Below are 21835 nucleotides of genomic sequence, written 5' to 3' on the forward strand. Positions count from 1 at the left end.
AAATAGCCTTGCTATCATAACTGAAAAATACTTCGGTTCCAAAATTACAGATACATTTTTTTTTTTAATTTAGCTAGAAAGATACTGTTAGTTTGTGTATTTATTATATGCCAATTATTTATCTGGCATTTGAGCTTTAGGGGTTAGAAGGACGAGTTTGCATTTGATTTGTCTATCATAATAAACTTCTATCAATATAGCTACTTTTGAAGCAATTTGAATTTATGTAGTTCATTTTTTATTGCATTCAACTTAAAGGATGTTAGTACTACCTGCGTCGTTTTAAATAACATTTTTGGCACCATGAAAAGATTCTTTAAAGATATTTTGAGTTTTTCAGTTTGGAAAAGTTTAGTTCTAGGCCTCTTTCTCTTATTTGGAGTACTAACAGAACTTTAGTCATTCATGGAATAACCTTGATTGCTAAATATAAATGAACCTTAAAGCATGTCCTAACACTTAACTATTTTTTTTAATTGAGCCATTTATATTAGTAAAAATATAATATGGGACATGTACCATCCCCAATGTATGTACCTTTTTAAAATTTAGATACTATATATTATTACTATATTCATATTTTATTAGAAAACATATACAAAAATAGAAATTTTAAAGGTGAGATGAAAGAACTTGACATAAAAAAAGTTCTGTTATTGTCTTTCTGCATAACATGGATTATGATGTATACCAGGGGCTGGCAAATTTTTTTCTTTAACGGGCCAGATAATAAACATTTTGGTCTTTGCAGCCCATGTGATCTCTCTTTGAAGTACCCAACTCTGCTGTTGGAGGGCAAGGCCTGTAGATAACACTTGAAGTGATGGGTACAACTATTCAGAATACAGTTCTGTTTATGGAAGCAGCTGTGGGGCTGGGTTTGGCTCTGGCTGCTGGAGTATACCCTGTTTTGTTGAACACTGCCCCCCAGACCTTACAGTTGTGTCGTGCTACTTCTGTTAGGTATCATATCAGTTTTGGAGTGGACTTTATTCAGTTGATCTTCCTTAATGAAATAGGCAGAACACCAGTAGTCAGAAAGTAATCAGTTCAATGGCACAGATACTTCCTGAACAGCAGTGAAGCATGGGTCCTGAGTTTAGTAAGAGAGATAAAGTAATGACATGGTGTAAGAAGTAAAATGATTAAGGCACAAGTTGGTAAAATGGTACAGTTGAGAAAGTGAGGCAGGAGAAGGTTCTGGAAAATGTCTAGGCGTAAATTTTGAAAGATTAATTCAAGTTTGGGAAGTAGGTGAGTACAGAGGCGTAAAGGTGACAGACCAGAGCTTGGGGAAATCATATGTACTTCATTATTGTCAGTTGGCAAAGTGTTCGAGAAACATGCAGCTGGAAAAAGACTGAGAGCTTGTACTTTGCCATATAGGTTGATGGAGGAAACACTGAAGAAATTTTAGTAGGGGGGAAAGTGATCAGATTTGCATTTTAGAGAGATGGTGGAATTAGTATGGAGGGTATTCAGGGTGCAGATATTTTTTTGATACGTCATCTATTGTTACCTCCTTGTAAAAGGACACAGGTGTTTGTGAGTTGATTTATACCAGACATTAAATAAGGGAACTTGGAATGCTATTTAGCAATAAAAAGGAATGAATTGCTTTAATGCTTCAATATGGATGAACCTCAAAAACGTACAAGATGCAGAAGCCCACATACTGATGATTTCATTTATATGGACTGTCTGTAAAGTATATCAGTTACTGTGTGGAGGTAGTTAGGGGACTGACTGCAGATGGCACAAGAGATCTTTTTAGGGTGTTGGAAATACTCTAAAATTGCATGGTGGTCATGACTGTATAATTCGTGTGTTTACTAAAATTTGTTGGACATTTAAAATGGATTAATTCTATGGTAGATAGTTATACCTTAGTAAAGTTGTTAAAAAATTAGACTTTACCTTTGCAATTTGTTGGAGTAAAACTTTGTTTAAAGAAAGTATTTCCATATTGCTGGTTGCCAAGAAATTGCTCTTTCCTCTGAGCAAATATTGACCTTAAACTACTAGAACTGGAAGAAGTTTTGTTACTGTTTTTTAAAAGCACATGAAGGGTATGCGTCCTAAGGAGTGTGACTCTGGGAGCTACATTTAATACATGTAAATAATCAGGTTATTGTTACATTTTATAGAGTTCACCTTGCCTTTAATAATTTCTTAATTTTTCTTTCTTTATTAATAAGGAGGAACTTAGTCAGTGTTTATATTGGATAATAGTTGTTAAAGTTAGAAATACTCCAAGGGAAATGTCTTCTTTTTTCCCCCAGAAATAATTACTAAAGAATGAACCTAAAATATGATGCCTTTAAATTTAGAAATTGGTTCCTCGTAATCTTAACAGTCACAAAAAATGAATAGAAAGAATATAAAATAACTGAAAAATGGTTAATCTAATAAATATGTATTAAGGGCCTAGTATGTGCTAGACACTGTTTCTTGGAAAGACATCATGAAGGATTCTTACGATACAATTTGTTTTATTCCTGCATGTCAAAATAATGTATGAAGTTAAGCTTAATCATTAAGAAAATATTTATAAACTTAATTGTGTAACTTTTTATTATTTACAGAGTAATTTGATATCTCAGTATGTCAGAGGCACAGCTGGGACTTGACCATTGCTATTTTCCTTCTTACTTCAAGTCCATTGCTCTTTGCAGTCTTTTCCAAAACAAAACAAAGCAGTATTCTGCTGCGTCAGGTAGTTATATAGATTAATGGAATAAACTTCAGTCCCGAAATAAACCCATACATGTGGTCAGTTGATTTTTGAAAAGGGAGTCAAGATAGTTTAGTGAGAATAATTTTTTTAGCAAACAGTACTGGGATAACAATATTCACGTGCAAGAGAATGAAATCAAACACCTTGGCACCTTATACAGAAATTAGATCAAAATTGCTCAAAGACCTAAATGTAAGAGCTAAAACTCTTAAAAACTCTCAGAAGAAAACATAGGCATAGATCTGCATGTCCTATGATTAGGCAAGTTGTAGACATGACACCAAAAGCACAACCAAAGAAAAAAAGATGTGGTGTATGTTTGCCATGGGTACTCTGCAGCCATAAAAGAGGGGGGACCTTAGGTCTTTTGTATTCGCCTGGACAGAGTTTGAGAACATTCTCTGAAGTAAATTATCACAAGAATGGACAAGCAAGTATCTAACATATTCGGTACTAATATGAAGCTAGTAGACTATATATAAATATAATACATGCCCACAAAAGGGAGGGGGACTGGTGTGCTCCCACCCAGTGGGCATAATGTAAGGGTATACGGCACACCTCCTGGGGAAGGGGCACAACTACAACAGGGACCTTACCTAACAAATGCAAACGTTGTAACTAATTGTACCCTCATATTAATCTGAAGTAAAAAAATTAAAAGAAAAATAAATTGGACTCAAAAACGTTTGTGGTTTGAAGGATACTGTCAAGAAAATGAAAAGATAGTAACAAAATGAGAAGTATTTGCAAATCATTTATCTTTTAAGGGCCTCATATCCAGATTATAAAGAACTAGTACAACACAAAAATAAAAAGACAAATAATCTAATAATAAAATGGTAAAGGATTTCCTTAGTTATTTCCAAAGAAGATATACTGAAATAATTTAGGGGACCTGGAAAAATAGAGTTGGACCCCCACTTAGGTTAATTAATTGGTAATTTATTTTACCTGCTGCAGGGGCTGCTGCTCCGAGAGACAGTCAGCACCCGGTGAGAGTGTGAGTTACCTTTTATAGGCTTTGTGTAAGCATATTACAGAAGTGAAGTGTGGCTGGTTAAGGGGGCGTTACAACTCAGGTAGTCATAGATACAGCAATGGAACAATAATTAATACAGTTTCAGTTGACAGTGGATACATTTCATATCACAATGGTTATGGTTATACGACAGTAATTAATCAAGTCTCAGTGAGTTTTCCACCATTGTTCATCTACTGAGAACTTGGGGGTTTTGTGAAACTTGGGGCTTTTTTTTTCTTGTACCTGAAGCTTGTTCTTGGCAACCCTAGGGGGAAGAAAGGGGCCTGGGAACAGTGGCGGGAAGCACGTTCTCGGCCACCCTGGGGAGAGGAGGGACTTGTCTTGTTCCTGGAGTCGACTCTGAGGGGAAAAGGGAGGAAGAGGGAAATGGGCTGGAGGGGCGGGGGGAACAGGTGAGGGCGGTGGTGGCAGGGGAAAGAGGGCTGGGTTACAACAATACAGATAGCCAATAAACACATGAAAAGATACTCAGGGCGTCTTTAGTCATAAAAGATCATTAGGGAAATGCAAACAACCACAATGAAATACTGCTTAACACCCACACAATGGCTATTGTAGAAGGACAGGGAGTAACAAATGTTAGTCAGAATGTGGAAAAAGTAGACCCCTCATTCACTGCTAGTTGGAATGTAAAATGATCTAGCTGCTTGGAAAATAGTTCGGCTGTTCCTCAAAAAGTTAAAGATAGTTGCCTTATGACCCAATAATCCCACTCCAGGATATATGCCTAAGAGAAATGAAAATATCTCCATAAATGTCAGAGCAGTATTGTTTATAATAGTGAAAAGGTAGAAACAACCCCGAAGTCTGTCGCCAGCTGAGTGGATAAACAAAATGTGGTATATCCATACAGTGGAGTATATTCAGCCTTAAAAAGGAGTGAAGTTCTAACACGTGCTGCTACATGGGTGAACCTTGGAAACAGGCCAAGTGAAAGAAGCTAGCTGTGAAAGGCCACTCCCTCAGGATTCCACAGATAGGAAGTGTCCAGAATAGATAAATCCCTGGAAACAGACGTGATTGCCAGAGACTTGGGCGGGTGGGATGTCAGTACCTATGGCCTTTCCTTTTCAGGTGAGGAAATGTTCCAAAGTTAGACAAAGGGGTGCCTTCACAACCCTGCCTCCCTGGTTTAGCTGCTCTCAAAGAAATGAAACAAATGGAAAAACTCGTATTTACTCCCACACACTCTACTGTCCTTTCTGGTAACTGTCCTCCTTTCCTTTTGTAGTGTATGTAGAGTTCATTTCTGATAACCTCCTCAACTGCCCTACCTTCCTTCATCTATTACAGGCTGGTTTTTGAATCTATCTTTCTTAATAAGGTCACTAATAACTTACTATCTTCAAAATTAAAATTTGCTTTTTATTTTTATCATTCATCATGTTTGCCAGCACTATTGGACATTCTTTCCTTTATTTTTAAAACATTTTATTTATTTTTAGAGACACAGTCGCCTTTATTGCCCAGGCTAGAGTGCAGTGACATGATCATATCTCACTGCAGCCTCTAATTCTTGGGCTCAGGGATCCTCCTGCCATAGCATCCCAAGTAACTGGGACTGCAGGTGTATCTCACCACACCTCGCTAACTTGTTTTTATTTTTATTTTTCATTTATTTATTTTTTTTGAGACAGAGTCTCACTTTGTCCACTCTGGGTAGAGTGCGGTGGTGTCACAGCTTACAGCAGCATCAGACTCTTTGGCTTATGTGATTTCTCTTGCCTCAGCCTCCTAAGTATCTGGGACTATAGGCGCCCTCCACAATGTCTGGCTATTTTTTTTTAGAGAAGGGGTCTGGCTTTTGCTTGGGCTGGTCTCGAGTTCTTGAGTTCAGGCAACCCACCCACCTTGGCCTCCCAGAGTGCTGAGATTATAGGCGTGAGCCACTGTGCCCAGCTGGTTATTTTTTAAATGTAAACATGACTTCTTGCTCTGTTGCTCAGGCTGAGTGATCCTCCTGTCTTAGCCTTCCAAAAGCTAGGATTACAGACATAAGCCACCATGTCTGGCCTGAACATTCTTACTTAGCTTCTCTCAACTTTGTTTACACTCTTTCCTTTGGCTTCCTCCCGCCTCTCCCCTCCTACTCTGTAGCCCTGGGTATGGTGCTGTGGTGTCGCAGCTCCCAGCAACCTCAAACTCCTGGGTTCAAGTAATCCCCTTTCCTCAGCCTCCCAAGTAGCTGAGACTACAAGTGCCCACCACCGTGCCTCTAGTTAGTTTTTCTATTTTCAGTACAGACAGGGTTTTGCTCTTGCTCAGGCTGGTCTTGAACTTCTGAGCCAGGCAGTCCACTTGCCTTGGCCTCCCAGAGTGCTGGGTCACAGGTGTGAGCCACTGTGCCCGCTGCTGCCTTGGCTTTATGTTTGTTGTAATGCCCAGCCTTGACCTTAGCATATTTGCCTGTCCCTAAGTGTTGCTCGTTCAATCTTAGATTTTCTTGCCTTTTTACTGATAAACTCTTGGGTAATTTCGTTAATTCCCATAACTTCATCCATCGGTATGCATGGACTTCCATCTATAAGCAGATTCTCTAGATTTGTTTTGTTAGTAGTCGTTGTCTTGCTTGTTGAATTTTGATGCTATTTAGGAATTCTCTCCTTTCCTCTTTTTCCTACCTTGGAAATACTATTTTCCATAACAGGGTATAAAAGGTTTATGATTTGATTGCACCTTTTTTGTGTGTGGTTTCTTTACTTGTGTTTTATCAACACTGAACAGTCCCTGTTGTATCTTGAGTACATGGTTTTCTGTCAGTTACTGATGCCTGCTCCATAATTCTGGGTTGTTTGCTTATGGTTTCTCCTCAAACCACTCATTTATTTGTTGAGACACTGCTCATGTGACAACTTCTGCATAGCTTTTAAGTGTTCCATTGTGTCTTCTCTGCACTTTGAGGGCTTAGTTCTTGTTACTGTCACAACAGTTTTTATATTAATTATGTTACTTGTTTACTTACTACTGCTGGACTTCGAGTTCCAGGACAGAAAACTCTATTTACTATGCTTCTTTGAGTTCTTGGAGATAACCCTTTCATGAAAGCTTTTTTAATTTTGTTTTTGAGACAGAGTCTCACTTTGTCACCCTCTGTAGAGTAAGTACTGTGGCATCGTAACTCACAGCAACCTCAAACTCCTGAGCTCAAGTGATCCTCTTGTCTCAGCCTCTCAAGTAGCTGGGACTATAAGTGCCCGCCACAGCACCCAGCTATTTTTAAAGACAAGGTCTCACTCTTGCTCAGGCAGTCCACCTGCCTCGGCCTCCCAGAGTGCTAGGATTACAAGCATGAGCCACAGTGCCTGGCCTGTAAACACTTTAGAGTGGAAAATAAATGATGTTTCCTGGATTGACCAAATAGGATGTGTCGTAGAGTGCTTTGAGCCCATTGAAGTCATGTTATTTGAATACTAAGAAAGGTTAAGCATTTAAAGTTTTTAAAAAATTTTTTTTCGTAGTTTAATTGCTCTATGCATTTATTGTCTATTATTAATGCAGAAAGGAGATCAAAAGCTTGTAAACACTACACAGTTACACAAGATGCATTACAGGGAAAAAAGTGACTGAGAAGGATCAGCAGCATCAATATCCTGGGGTCTGGGAGTATGTGTTCCTGGTGGAGGGAGTCTCATTCCTGGAGGGGTACACTTAGGTGATGTCCCTTAAGCAAGGAGAAGCCCAATTAGTGGGTGCGTGAGTGGTCTTATGCCAGGTGGAGGAGCCCTGACGCTTGGAGGTGGTGTTGCTCTGCCTACAGGTGGTGGGGGGTGTCCCTTGTCACAGTGGGTACTGGATTGGGGCTCCAGCAGTGCTGGCAGTAGCAGCAATAGGAGCAGCTGCTACAGTGCCTCTTCTCTGTGGAGTCATTACCTGCTGGCACAGTCCCCAGCTCTCCAGACCCAGCCTGCTAATCCCTCCCTCCGCAGGAGCCTGTGGAATTGGTACACCAGCTGGTCCTTCTCTGCCACTGCCCTACCAGCTCCAGGGCCTCCTGCAGCTCCAACAAATGGTACTGAGCAATGCCAGTATCTTTAAGGGTGGTCCCTCCACAGTCCAGGAACCAGGTTCTCCTCATGCAGCAACCCCAGACTGAAATCTGCTTCTCTTCACGCTTTGGCTGCTTCTCATTCTTTGGCTTGATCCTCCTGAAGTCATGACAGTCACAGGGGATCAAATCCCTGTTTGTCAGAAGCCTGAAAACTGCCGGAGGTCTGGCGTCTCCTGTGACGCTTCTCATTCTGTAGTCAGTGTGCTGCAGCGTCTTGCTGCTCTGACTATAGTCCTCATTGCTTGCTATTATGCCACATCTGATGTCCACAGTGAGAAGTTTTCTTTTTTTAATTTAAAAAAATTTGTTTTTACAGTTAAAATTTCTTGACCTTTAAGACCGAAGAGAAGGCTATAGATTAAGGTATGACACAAGTTCTGCTAGAAAATATGCAAACTGGGCATGAAGCTTCAAACCGTAGGTAGAGCCTGATTCTTGTTTGGAATCAGCTTCCTCGCTGTTCCAAAACTGCTTTCACCACCTCTAGATATCTTGGCTGTGTCTCCATCAGCCTGGAAATTCACCATGGGCTCTTTGCCCTTGCTGAGGACGTCTTGGGTACAGTGGACACTGGTGCTCTTGGTTGGTCATTGAGGCCCCTCTTTTGCATCTGACCTGGACGTCCACCCCTGGCATGTGCTGCTCTGCAGTCTGTCTCAGGTGTCAGAGATCCCTTGCTCTTCCGTCACTCAGGCTGAGGCCTCAGGCATCTCCAGCAGCAACTGGCTCTCTGTGCAGGACTCAGTCTTCTCCACCCATGTATGTGTTTAAAAACATTTTTAATTAACGTTGGATTCTTTTCAGACTATTGCCTTTGACACTACCTGTTTTTGAGGGAGAGGGGGTGAGCTGTCCACTATCTCTTGTAACTTCTCTGAGCGCCATCATATAATTCTGTTGCTTCATTTACTATCCATAGGCTGATAACTCACAAAGCCTTCGGATTTTCCCATCATTTTATTTTTGTGTAACCCAGCTGTGGTACTGGATATTTTTTCCTTTGATATTTTGATACCTCAAACTCAACACATGCAAACTTTGCCATCTTCTTTGTGGGAGTAACGGTCATCGAGTTGCCATAGCTAAATAACCTTGACTTCTCTTTCTGACTCAGATACATCATCTGCCACTTAAACCTGTTGCTTTTACTTCTGAATATCTTTTATTTTTTTTTTTTTAGACGGAGCCTCAAGCTGTCCCCCTGGGTAGAGTGCCATGGCATCATAGCTCACAACCACCTCCAACTCCTGGGCTTAAGTGAGTCTCCTGCCTCAGCCTCCCGAGTAGCTGGGACTACAGGCGCCCACCACAACACCCGGCCATTTTTTGGTTGCAGCCATCATTGTTTGGCAGGCCTGGGCTGGGGATTCAAACCTACCACCTTAGGTGTTTGTAGCTGGTGCCTTAGCTGCTTGAGCCACAGGCGCCGAGCCCTGAATATCTTTTAAATATGTTTCATTCTGAAAATTATAATATTTTTAGTTAACATACTTTTTAAAATTGTAAAATAGGATGGCACTTGTGGCTCAGTGAGTAGGGCACTAGCCCCATATACCGATAGTGGCAGGTTCCAACCCAGACACGGCCAAACTGCAACAAAAAAATAGCTAGGCGTTGTGGCAGGTGCCTGTAGTCCCAGTTACTCGGGAGGCTGAGACAAGAGAATCACCTAAGCCCGAGAGCTGGAGGTTGCTGTGAGCTGTGACGCCATGGCACTCTACCGTGGGTGATTAAAGTGAGACTCTGTGTTTAAAAATAAATAAATAAATAAATAGTAAAATAATTTTAAAAATTAAATACGCTATTAGGATTGTAGGTAGATCATATAATTTGATCATGTAAATGCAACATTTTGAAAATTAAAGGAGACATTACTAAGAATTAACACTGAGATTATCCTTGAGAAATGGGGATGAATGGTTACAGCCTACTTTTATGCGAAATAGCAGACATTTATCTATTCTTCACCACCCTTAATTTCTGCTTTTAACCTTTTTACTTGTTTTGACTTCCTGTTTCAAGAAATCACTATTAAAATGCTCCAGCGTTATTGCACAGTGTTCGTTGATCTCCTGGTAGAGATGAGGAATCAACTTTCTTCCACTGCTCTTTCCCATTTTCCTGTTGTAATTATGTAAAAATTTGATTGCTTCAGTATATTGTATTTTTCATTTCATTTTATTTTTTTCTAAGAAAATTATGTAGCTGTCACTACTGAAAACCTTTCCCTAAAATAAGAGAATGCCTCTCTATATAGTCAAATAGATGATAAGGGAATTCATCAGTTCCATTTTTTTTTTTTTTTTTTTTTTGTCTCAGATACATCTCTTTTGGTGATCTCCAAGGACCTGCTCCAGTCTGCAGGATTGTTCTGTAGGCCTGTGGAGAGTAATCTTACCGGGATTTCTCTACAAATAATCATAGGGATTCCTTCTACTTCTCTCTTCTGTTGAGTCTCATGTTTTCCTATTTCTTGATTTTTTTTTTTTTCCTTTTTAAATATCCTCCTTTGATGGTTCATACTCTCCAGCAGCTTCCTGAGAAATGATTCATGGAGGTGAATTAAGACATCTGTCCTAGCCTTACACTTGATTGACAATTTGGTTATTGTGTTTGGTTTCTAGTTTGGAAATAGTTCTCCTTCAAGAGGAAGATGTCCCATTGATTTACACCTTCAGGTGTTGGTGTTGAAAAGTCTAATAACCATTCATATTTCTATTAGTGACTTGCAGGTTGCTTTTCTTTTGTATCTTGAAATTTTTAGTTTTCTTTTTACTAGGGATAAAGGAATGATGACCTTTGGTATACTTTTTCATTTATCATGCTGGGCTCCTAGAAGGCCCTTTCAATTTGGAAACTCATATCTTCTAAGTTTCAGAAATGCAGTATTATTTCTTAGTTTTTCCCCCTCCTAGGCCTCTATTATTTCTGGGTATAAGACTTCTGACTTGTTGCTGGTGTTTTTTTATCTCCAACTTCTTTGTTGTTCTTTCTGAGAATTTCCCTTAAACTATGTTCAAGTACTTGGCAGAGTATTAAGGTGCTGTAACAGAGTGCATGGTTCTTTAATTGTGAGTTTTCTAAGCAGCAGATTCTAGGATAGGCAGATCTTGTTCATCTACTTTTCCTTAACTAGATTATTTCAGTTTGGATATCCTTGAATTTCGAATTGTTCTTCTTGGAAGGAGTTAGGAAAAGAACTGGGGGTTGGAGTTGTTGCAGGGTAAAACCTTAGAGAGAGAAAGGAAGTTGAGGGGCTTAATCTTGAATCTTAGAACTATTTCTGTATATATTTAAAAGGAAGAAACTGAAATCTGTCAGAGCCTAGAACAGCTTACACATTTTCTTAGTATTATGTTTTATATTAAGAGTAGGAGAGGCTGTATTATATTTGAAGAATGGGATTTAAGAATACTCTATTTCACCAAAAATGTTAAAATTTTATTTGCCTTTTTTGAAGGTTTTATTATGCTCCCCCCTTCTATATTATCTAAATAAATTTGAATAATTGGGAGTAGAGTGGGATTTGAGTTTGGAGGTGTCAACTTTACCTTTTTTAAATCACAAAGGCATTTAGCATTAGTTTAATTAGAGTAGTGCCACTTTGAATGCATATTTTCTGCAGAAAGAAAAACAAATTGAAAAGCATCTAGTTGAACCTTCAAGGATTTTGAAAAGCTTCTGGCAAGGTAATTCGCTTTAGGATATTGGTTTAGCTGCTTTGATTGGAACAAAAATAATAGTGACGTAAAAAGATGGAAAGCTTTTCCTTTTGCATCAAGGACTAAACTGGGCAATAGTTGGGCAATAAGGTGGTTCTGCTCCAAGCTATCCTTGGGGGCCCCGGGTTCCTTCTGTCTTGTTGCTCTGTCTTTACTCTCATCGGATGCTGGTTTTTATATTCTACAACTAAATTTCAGCCTGTGGGAGCAGTGAATAGTGCAGAAGGCAGACAGCTTCCTGATGTGAACACGTCTTAGCTGTAAGACACAGTGGAAACTAACCTCTGACAGCTTGGCTAGGCCTCCAGTTAAAATGTGGGGGTTTTGCTTAGTGGAAAGAAGTAGAGATTAGATTTGAGGGGCATGTATCTGTTTCTGAAATTAATTACACTTTAAAAGCTGGAAAGCTTTTTTGCCTTTTTTTTTTTTTTTTTTTTTTTGAGACAGAGTTTCACTATGTTGCCCTCTAGAGTGCTGCGGTGTCACAGCTCACAGTAACCTCAAGCTCTTGGGCTCAAGCAATTCTCTTGCCTCTACCTCCCAAGTAGCTGGGACTACAGGCTCCTGCCAAAATGCCTGGCTGTTTTTTTGTTGCAGTTGGCTTTGTTGTTTAGCTGCCCCAGGCCAGGTTTGAACCCGATGTGGCCAGGGCCCTACCTACTGAGCTACAGGCACTGCCCTTTTTTGCTTTCTAGTATGGCAGCTTGTTTGAAGCCTATCTTGTCTGCCTGCCTTAGATCTGAAGTCAGCTCAGGTTCCATGTATTAGGAAGTGATATAGGGAGACCATAACCTGAGTTTTAGAGGCGATCATAACCTTATTGCTTTGAGCTGGCCATTGTTTTCAGGCCTTTTCAGTGCAGAGTTAGGAGATTTTTTTCCTAAAGGAAAGTAAGTCATGAATTCATACTATTATTTCCATTCAGATTTAAGGTACATATTTAAAATGTACAGATTGAAGAATGAATTTATGTCATGAAGACCAAGGTTTGATTCCTGGTACTGCAACTCGCTAGAGATATTAATGTTTTCTTTTTTGTTCCAAGTTTCAATTCCCTCACTTATAAAATAGGGACAATAATTAACTTTTGTCTCTTGATTGTTGTAATGATGAAATGAGATAATACTCAAAAAATTTACTGATTTTATTATGCTCTGTCATAATACAAAAAGGAGAGACTCCTAATTTCTGTAGGAGTTAGGGAAGACTTGCTCTTGAAGGTAACATTTGAGCCATCAGGGATAATTGGGTTTAAGTGGGATGAAGAGGTTTAATTAGAAGAAATATCTGGGCAAAGGACTTACCAGGGCCTGTGATCTGCACCAGTCAAGGCTGAGGCACAGGATTCTATTTTGACCCTTTACAAAAAGAAAGAAACAAATCTTTTTCCATTTAGCATTTGTCATAGTATATAATTAAATAGAAATCTATGTACTTATTTACTTAACTGTCAGCTGTCTGTCCTGCTCCAAGGGCATAATGATCTTCCCGGTGCCAGCCACATGGTAGTCACTTGGTTGACGTTCATACCCTGAATGAAATTTTAAGCATTTATAACTGCCACAAAACTTAGCATTTATTATATACATAATTACTCTGCAGTTACTCCATGAGTGTTTTTTGGATCAGGTTCTCAGCTGCATGTAAATGTGCTGGTGTGTTGTGAAATGGTGAGCCAGGCAAGTGACTGGTAGTAAGAGTTTAAAGGACCTTAAGTATCCCTTGCTGTGAAGCCATTCCAATGTTTCCATTTTGTTGTGCTGCCTGCAGTGAGAGAGCAGAATATGCAGATTCTTCTCTTAAGAATTAACTTTAGTACTGCACAGTAGGGAAATTAAAAAAGTGAAAATAAAGTGAATCACTTTGGAGCGTCATAAGCATAAAAGCTTATCATAGGAACTTTCTGTAGTACATTTTAAAAGTCCCTAACTTATGAAAACAGGTTGGATAAAAATTAACCTTGTGACTTACTACATTATGATTTATTCTATTCTAAATTTTTTATGCTAGAGTCTGAATAGTTGGGGATATTTTTTAACAGTTACGTATGGTTGGAGTTGATAATGTTGATTACATTGATAGATTTTCTGAGAGGTATACTCTTCTGGCGTATGTGTGTCTATTTAAAAGTAATAGTTTTGGCTCGGCGCCTGTGGCTCAAGCGGCTAAGGCGCCAGCCACATACACCTAAGGTGGCGGGTTCGAATCCCCAGCCCGGGCCCGCCAAACAACAATGATGGCTGCAACCAAGAAATGGCCGGGCATTGTGGCGAGTGCCTGTAATCTCAGCTACTTGGGGGGCTGAGGCAGAAGACTCGCTTGAGCCCAGGAGTTGGAGGTTGCTGTGAGCTCTGATGCCTTGCACTCTACCCAGGGGGATAGTTTGAGGCTCAAAAAAAAAAAAAAAAAAGTAATAGTTTTGTAGTTTCCTTAATAATAACCTTGTTACTGTTTTGAACTTGTGAGATCTTCACTGTAACAAGGGAGGTAGACAAAACATTGGGGCCTAACCTCTTACTTTTTCTTCTGTATTATCTTTGGGTTCAAGTCCTTTGTTTTTGCTTTCATTTGTGTTTCTTCTTTTCATTCCTATTCCTTTTGTGCTAGTTACCCTGGTACTTCTTAAAATTATTGCATTTGCTCCCTCTCTTGTCTTGGCTACTTCAGTCTGTCTTCCATGTGCCAGAATCACTCTAAAGTGTATACCACTGAGTGTATTATTCTGCTGTTCCAAGTGTTTCATCACTCTTCTTTGTCCACTAGATTCCTTGGTGCCCTCCAGAGCTTAGTCAGTCACGTTATTTAGCTATTTGAAGGGGTTTGGGGTGACCAGAAGAGGGATCTTGACATAAGGAATAGAGGCTTGACATAAACTCTGTGTCAGGGACTGAGGAACTCTGGGAGGAGCCCTCCTGAGTAGGCCTCAGTTGGTATTTATTATCACAAAGCGTAAACAGTGGTTAAAAGTTACTTATCAGGTATTAGCATTAGAAAGGGAGAATGTGGAAAGTGTCAGACAGAATGTCTCCAATTTGTTTTGCAAAATCTCAGACCTTAAGCAAAACCTCTGCCTCTAGCATCCAAGAGACCTTTAGAATCTAGAGAATCTTCACCGTAACCATTAGGCCTGGTATTGCCACACCTCACAGACACATTCTCCCCTGGAGGCCAGTTTTCTCATCTTATGCACATACACAACTCACATGCCATACTTCTGATCTCCAGATTGCTCAAGCAGGAAGCGAATCTTACGCTAAAGATGAGGGCTCAGTTTCCTCTACAGCCATTCACTTAGTCATATTTATTGAGCCTTTTCTATAAACCAGCCAGTGTACTAGATTCTAAGAATAAATGATGGCTAAACAGGAACCCTGTTCTGGAGAAGACAAATATTAATAAAAATATCACATAGGTGAAAGTAAATTTGCAGTGATCATACATTCTACAAGAAGGAGGGGTCAGGTGCAGTGGCTCACACCTGTTATCCTCTCACTTAGAAAGGCCAAGGTGGGCGGTGCTGGCCCCACATACCAGGGTGGTGGGTTCAAACCCAGCCCCAGCCAAATTGCAACAGAAAAATAGCTGGGTGTTCTGGTGAGCACCTGTGGTCCCAGCTACTCGGGAGGCTGAGGCAGGAGAATCGCCTAAGCCCAGGAGTTGGAGGTTGCTATGAGCTATGTGACGCCATGGCACTCTACCGAGGGCAATAAAGTGAGACTCTGTCTCTACAAAAAAAAAAAAAAAAAGAAAGAAAGAAAGGCCAAGGTGGGAGGATCACTTGAGGGGGGGAGTTTGAGGCCAGCCTAGGCAATAACGAGACCCTGTCCCTACAGAGAATGAACAGAGTACAGTGGCTTGCACTTGCAGTGCCAGCTATTTGGGAGGCTGAGGCAGAAGGATCCTTTGGGCCCAGGAGTTGCATCCTGGGCAACAGAGCAAGACTCTTTTTTTAAAAAAAGACAGAATTACAAGAGGGAGGAATATGTGCTGTGAGAGTTTTTAATGAAAGGCATTAGGTCTAGTCAGGAAGGTCATGGAAGACCAAGAGCTGAAGAAAGAGAAGGATTTACTTTCCCGAATGTGGAAAGGAAGATGCTACCAGGCAGAGGGACTAGCATGTACAGAGGCTTTTCTGTGAAGGGAGTAAGTATTGAGAGTGAGTAACTGAAACAAGGCTGACGTGGCTGAGAGTGTGAAAGCAGACAGACAGTGGTGCAGGGTGGAAAAGGCTGGACTTGGCCATACAAGGGGCTTGAGGCCATGCAAAGTAATGTTTTTATTAATATAAAAGCAGTAGGAAGTCATTCGACAGTTTTATTCAGAGGCTGGGGTAGAAAGGGGCGAGACAGAAGTGGTTTCTGGAGCATTGTTCTGACAGAAGCTTGAATAGGAGGTTGATGATGATAAATGGAAAGAAGCAGCAGGTTCAAGAAATATTTAGTATTAAATCGGTAAAATTTGCTGATATATATAGGATTTGGGGGTAGAGGAACAGAGAGATGGCTTCTTATAAAAATGGATAGGTTAGATTGCCTTTTATTAAGGGCATGTTGGAAGAAGACTGTTTTGGTAGAGGAGAATGATAAGTTCAGTTTTGAACATGAGCTAGTCAAGAGGAAAGTGAAGTAGGGTGAAGACATTTGGTGCTCAGAAAAGAGATACAGGCTGGGCATACACAATTTTTGAGTATTATTTGAGGATAGATAGCAATTGAAGCTGTGAGTAAGTAGGTTGAGGGCTCAGAGTATAAATTGGCCAAGGCCTAAGACTGATCGTTGGGGATCTATAGCTCTTTATTGTCAGGTATTAGAAGGTGAGGCTGGGTTGGGGTAGGGACGATGGAAAATACAGAGGAGCAGCTAGAGAAGAGGAGGAGAACCATGAGAATATTTCATTTCAGTGTGAAAGCCAAAGGAAGATGTCTTTCAAAAGAGTGGGAAGTAGTTCTGAAAGCTTTTTGAAAGCTTTTATCTGAAAGTCTCCACTAGATTTGATGGCTTTCTAAGTTATCTATTGCTGTGTAACAAATTCTCCCAAAACTCAGTGGCTCAGAACAACAGTTTATTATATTTTATGCTTCTGTGGGTTGGGGCTGCAGTATACGAACGAGATAGTCCTATTTAAATGACCAGAGCTTTGTTTCTGACTGTCGGCAAGGACATCTTGCTTCTTGTGGCTGTGGCCTCTGTCTTTCCACCGTTCAGTAGTCCAGTCCAAGCTTCATCATGTGGGAACTGGCTTCCTGGGAGGGGGCAGACAGAGACAAAACTGCAAGGCTGAGTAAGACATAGGCCCAGAACAAGGTTATTGATGATTGTGAGTTATTAATAGTAGAGTGAGAGGACTGGGGAATGACTAAGGAGATAAACATTTCTAATCATCCCTCTGCCTTTTCTTTGAACTTGACCTAAACTGGGCTGCTGAATGCACCCCACTTCCTCTCATGCTTTCCCTTTCCTGACTGTCATTCCTCCATCTCTCTATATTAAAAGCCTACACATTTGTAAAGGATTGAAGGCTTTCCTAAAATACTCATTTTCTTTCCTTTGCACTTCACTCTTCAGTAGTTCTAAAGTTTAATTTAGGTTTTCAGTGTTTGTTTTTTATGTTATTTCTTGCCTCTTATATTTAAAAAAATTCATCTTTAGTTATTACAGGTACACAGTAGTTATATGTTTATAGGGTACATGTGATGTTTTGATACAGGCATACAATGTGAGTTAATCAAATTAGGGTAATTGGGATGTCCATCATCCCAGTCATTTATCATTCCTTTGCATTAGAAACATTTCAGCACCACTGTTCTACTTTATTTTTTTAGAAACATTTCAGTACCACTGTTTCTACTTTATTTTTTTAAGATAGAGTCTTAACTTTGTCATCTTGGGTGGATGCTGTGGTGTCATCATAGCTCACAGCAGCCTCAAACACTTGGGCTTGAGCTGTCCTTTTGCTGCAGCCTTCCTAGTAGCTGGGACTATAGACATCCTCTACAAAGCCTGGCTAATTTCTGTTTTTAATAGAGATGGAGTGATGCTGGTCTCAAACTCCTGAGCTCAACAATCCACTTGCCTCAGTCTTCCAGAGTGCTAGAATTACACTCTTGAGCCACCATTCCCGGCCTCTTCTAGTTATTTTAAAAGTGTACCAAAGCTTATTGTTGACACTAGTCACTTCATTGTGCTGTCAAACGTTGTTTATTGGGTCTGGCTGACTGTATTTTTATACCCAGTAAGCATCCCCTCTTTATCCCCCTTATCAGTCTTGGTAATCTCATTCTACTCTCTGTCTTCATGAGACCAATTGTTTTTAGACTTTAACTCTCACATATGAGTGAGGACACGTGAGATTTGTATTTCTATGCTTGGTTTAGCACCCTGTTCTCCTGTTTCATCCACGTAGTTGCATATTTGCCTACTATGTTTCTGATTTTTTTTTTTTTTTTTTTTTTTTGAGATAGTCTCAAGTTGTCACCCTGGGTAGAGTGCTGTGGCATCATAGCTTACAGCAACTTCCAATTCAGGCTCAAGCGATCCTCTTGCTTCAGTTTTTCTATTTTTTAGTAGAGACGGGCGGGGGGCGGGTCGCACTTTTGCTCAGGCTGGTCTCGAACCTTTGAGCTCAAGCAATCCACCCACCTCAGCCTCCTAGAGAGCTAGTGATACCAGAATTTTGTCTGCAGTAGGTTCTTAGTCTTGGTGATTCGAAGAATGAATCCACGGACCACAGATCAGTGTTAAGATAGGATTTATTTACAGAAAGGAAAAGAATACAAAAACCCCAAAGCTTCTGGCAGAGAGAAAAAACCCAAGTGGAGGGAAAGCTCTCTCTCTCTCTGTCTCCTTTTTGTCTCCCTCTGGACTCTTTGTCCAGGAGTATATATAGGAAATGAATGATACAGTCCCTTCCACTGGGACAAAGTGAATGAATGTATTAATAAATGGACACAGTCCATTCATGGAATTGAGGCCTAGGAAACTTACATGAAATTGACTTCGGCAGAGGAAATGGGGGTTCCCTGTTCAGTCAGAAGTGCAAGGGGGAGGAGACATGGATGCCCTGGTGTCTCCACAGCAGTTGTCCAGCCCCTCTGGCTACTAGAGCCTGGGGAGGAGGTTTGGTCCCCCCTTGCCTACCCTCCAGCCCACCTGTCCTGTATCAATAGGATAATAGGTGTGAGCCATCATGCTTGACCTTGATCACAATCTTTATTCAGCCTTGCCTCTCCCCACCTGCAAAGAGGTTCTGGATTCTCAGTAAACATTTTGTTCTTCAGACTCACTCAGTTGCTCCTTCCTCTGTGAAGTCTTCCCTGGTTCATCCCCAGGGAAATCATTTATTCTTGGTACCTTATGCATACTTTTACTGTTGTACACATTACAATGAACTATTCACTTACATTTTTCTTGAAAGTAGGAAATTACAGTAAATGGTGTGTTGCCTTTTGTTAAATAACTCCTGATTTATGGCTTGATTTATGATTGCCATTCTTATTTTCTTAAAAGCCTCATTATAACAGTAAAATTTGTGTATTTATAATGACATGATTACTTTGATACTGTGCCAAGTTTGTTGGTACTAAGGGAGTAGTGAAATCAACTGTAAAGAAAAGTTAGTGTGTGGTAGAAACTTACAAGAAATAATATATGGCCAAGTTCTTTATATCCATTAATAAAGCAAAAACTTAACAAGGTTATGAAGTTATGCCCCATGTGGACCTCAGTGAAAGTGTATCCATATGTAAATTCTTACTATGAGTATTGTACATTGAGCTGAATGGAGCAGTTGGCTGTGGTACCAGCATGGGAATATTTGTTTGGTTTTTTTTTTACCCCCCACCAAGGTGTCAGGCAAGTTCTGCATTCATTTCATGTCTTTGTGTGTTGGGGTGGAGGGAGCATGATTCTTACTGGTGGAAACTGAGAGGTGCTTGTGCTCTGATATGTAATTGTCACTTTGCACCTTTCTCTTATACTTCTCTAAGACCCTAGGAGTAGGACCTCATTTATTCTTTTATTTGACAAATACCATGGGGGAAACAAAAGAATCAGATCCTCCTCACTGTTCCCTCTCAAACTCATGGGATAGGCAGCCAAGTAAATAGACCATTTAAACTGAAGTGGGAAGTACAATTGTAAAAATTACATATAATTTTAATTGCTTCAGTGATAGAAGTAGTTGGCACAACATCCACCTTCACGGGCAAACGTTAAATGTTGGCACAGATCGGCCCTGACTATTTAACTGTATTTAACCGTCTGACTGTGGTGGGCTCTGGTGTGGTCCTCATCTGGGAGCTGGTTAGGTTGTGCACTAGGAAATGTTTGCTAAGTTAAAGGTACAGCAGACCCTCCACAGCTGACTACCTCCTGAAGTTGACCTGATTTTCGTAGACTAGACGCACACTGCATGTGCTTATCAGTACAGTAGGCCTGCTTCCTTTTGTTGGCCACTCCGTATGTGGACCACTTTGATATAGTCCCTTGCATGGTCAACTTTCAGAGGCTTTACTGCACTTTAAAAATAAATTTCTTTTATCTTTTTTTTTTTGAGACAGAGCCTCAAGCTGTCACCCTGGGTAGAGTGCTGTGACATCACAGCTCACAGCAACCTCCAACTCCTGGGCTCAAGCGAGTCTCCTGCCTCAGCCTCCCAAGTAGCTGGGACCACCTCTCAAGTGGCTCAGACTACAGGCATCCGCCACAATGCTGTGGCTATTTTTTTGTTGCAGTTGTCGTTGTTTAGCTGGCTGGGCCGAGTTCCAACCCACCAGCCCCAGTGCATATGCTGGCACTGTAACCACTGTGCTATGAGCAATTCGGAGACTTATAGTAAAGTTTCTGGGACCAGATAAAGGCTCTTATAAAACTATTTTTCCATTTCATGTTCAGAAATAAAAATCCTGCTATATACCTTGATAGTTGGTACTGTGATTTTTAACCTTTTTGTTGACTTATCTTTAAACATAAAATTTCTTCAGGAATAGAAGTCTTCAGAACTCTTGAAGTACTTTAAATTTTCAGAAGCTTTAATAGGTTCATAAAAAATGGTGAACAGATGCATGCATAATTTTCAGGGAGTGCCCTCTTGCTGTATTAATAGGCAGGTTAAGAGGAATTCTGTGTTAGGGTCTTTATAAAGGTCTAAGCTTTGAGAGTAGTAATCTAATCTTCCTCTTACTGTGTTTAGGTATATATGAAGTTTTCTTGTCTTTGGTTTTGTATTAAATAATGATATTGTTATAAAAGAGGTATAGATGACTGCTTGAATTAATAATTTACTTTTGGTAATTATCTTCATATTAATGTGATCTAATATTCTGGATAAGAATAAGTGGAAAAACTTCTGCCATATTTGTCTAGTTTTGTTATTTTCTGTTTTGGAGTTTTAGAACTTCAGTACATGAAAGAGAACCTTGCAAACAGACAGCGTCTAACAACTTCAGAAAACTGTTCTAGCAATACCTGATAAAAGCAAATATATTAATCCCAGTAATTCCACGCCTAAGTATGATATACCCAACAAAAATGCATACGTTTTCCACAACGACATGTACTTTCATAGTGGTATTATTCATAATATACCCAAATAATCCAATGTCTGTCAGCACAAAAATGGGTAAATTATGTCATGCACACACACATACATGACGTGGCAATAGGAATGATGTATATAGCTCTCTTTAACATTACAAATGGCTGTCACCCCTGTAACGATGGAAGGAAACTATAAGCCAAAGAGACCATACTCTATAATCCTTAATTATATAAAATTAAAATTCAGACAGAATTAATTTGTGGGAGGAGTCATGACTGGAGGGAACATCAGTCAGTAAGGTTCTCTCTCTTGTAAGAATTCTTGTTGCTTATGTGCATTTAATTAACTTGTGAAAATTCATTAAACTCTACGTTCTAGATTCATGTTCTTTTATATGTGTGTGTTGTATTACCTGCCTTGCAATTATTTTGAGATCTTTTCATGTTGGTTTCTAGAGATCTAGTTTATTCATTCAAGTGGTATGTGAACAGACCAGGTTATTGATTCCTTTATTGGGCTTCTAGGTTGTTTCTAGTTTTCCTTTGTTTCAAAAAATGTGGTAGTCAGTATTTTTTTTATATGACTTCTTATGACAATATATAAGTTTCTCTAGGAAGTGACATTGCTGGGTTGTAGGATATGTTCATCTTTGGCTTTACCAGATGATAGCAAATTGTATGTTTCCTTGCCCACCGGGAGTGCTGGAGGGTTCTCTCCGTTGCTCTGTTCTTTCATCACTTGTTATT

General features: G+C 39.9%; 1 protein-coding gene across 2 annotated transcripts in view; it reads left to right on the forward strand.

The window, feature by feature from the left end:
• The window catches only part of INTS6 (integrator complex subunit 6), an 88598-nt gene that overhangs the window by 33551 nt on the left and 33212 nt on the right, over nt 1–21835 (forward strand). The gene's annotated exons all lie outside the window — the stretch shown is intronic.

Source organism: Otolemur garnettii, unplaced genomic scaffold (genome assembly GCF_000181295.1).
Source record: "Otolemur garnettii isolate 467f Iridium unplaced genomic scaffold, OtoGar3 scaffold00182, whole genome shotgun sequence".
NCBI lineage: Eukaryota > Metazoa > Chordata > Mammalia > Primates > Galagidae > Otolemur > Otolemur garnettii.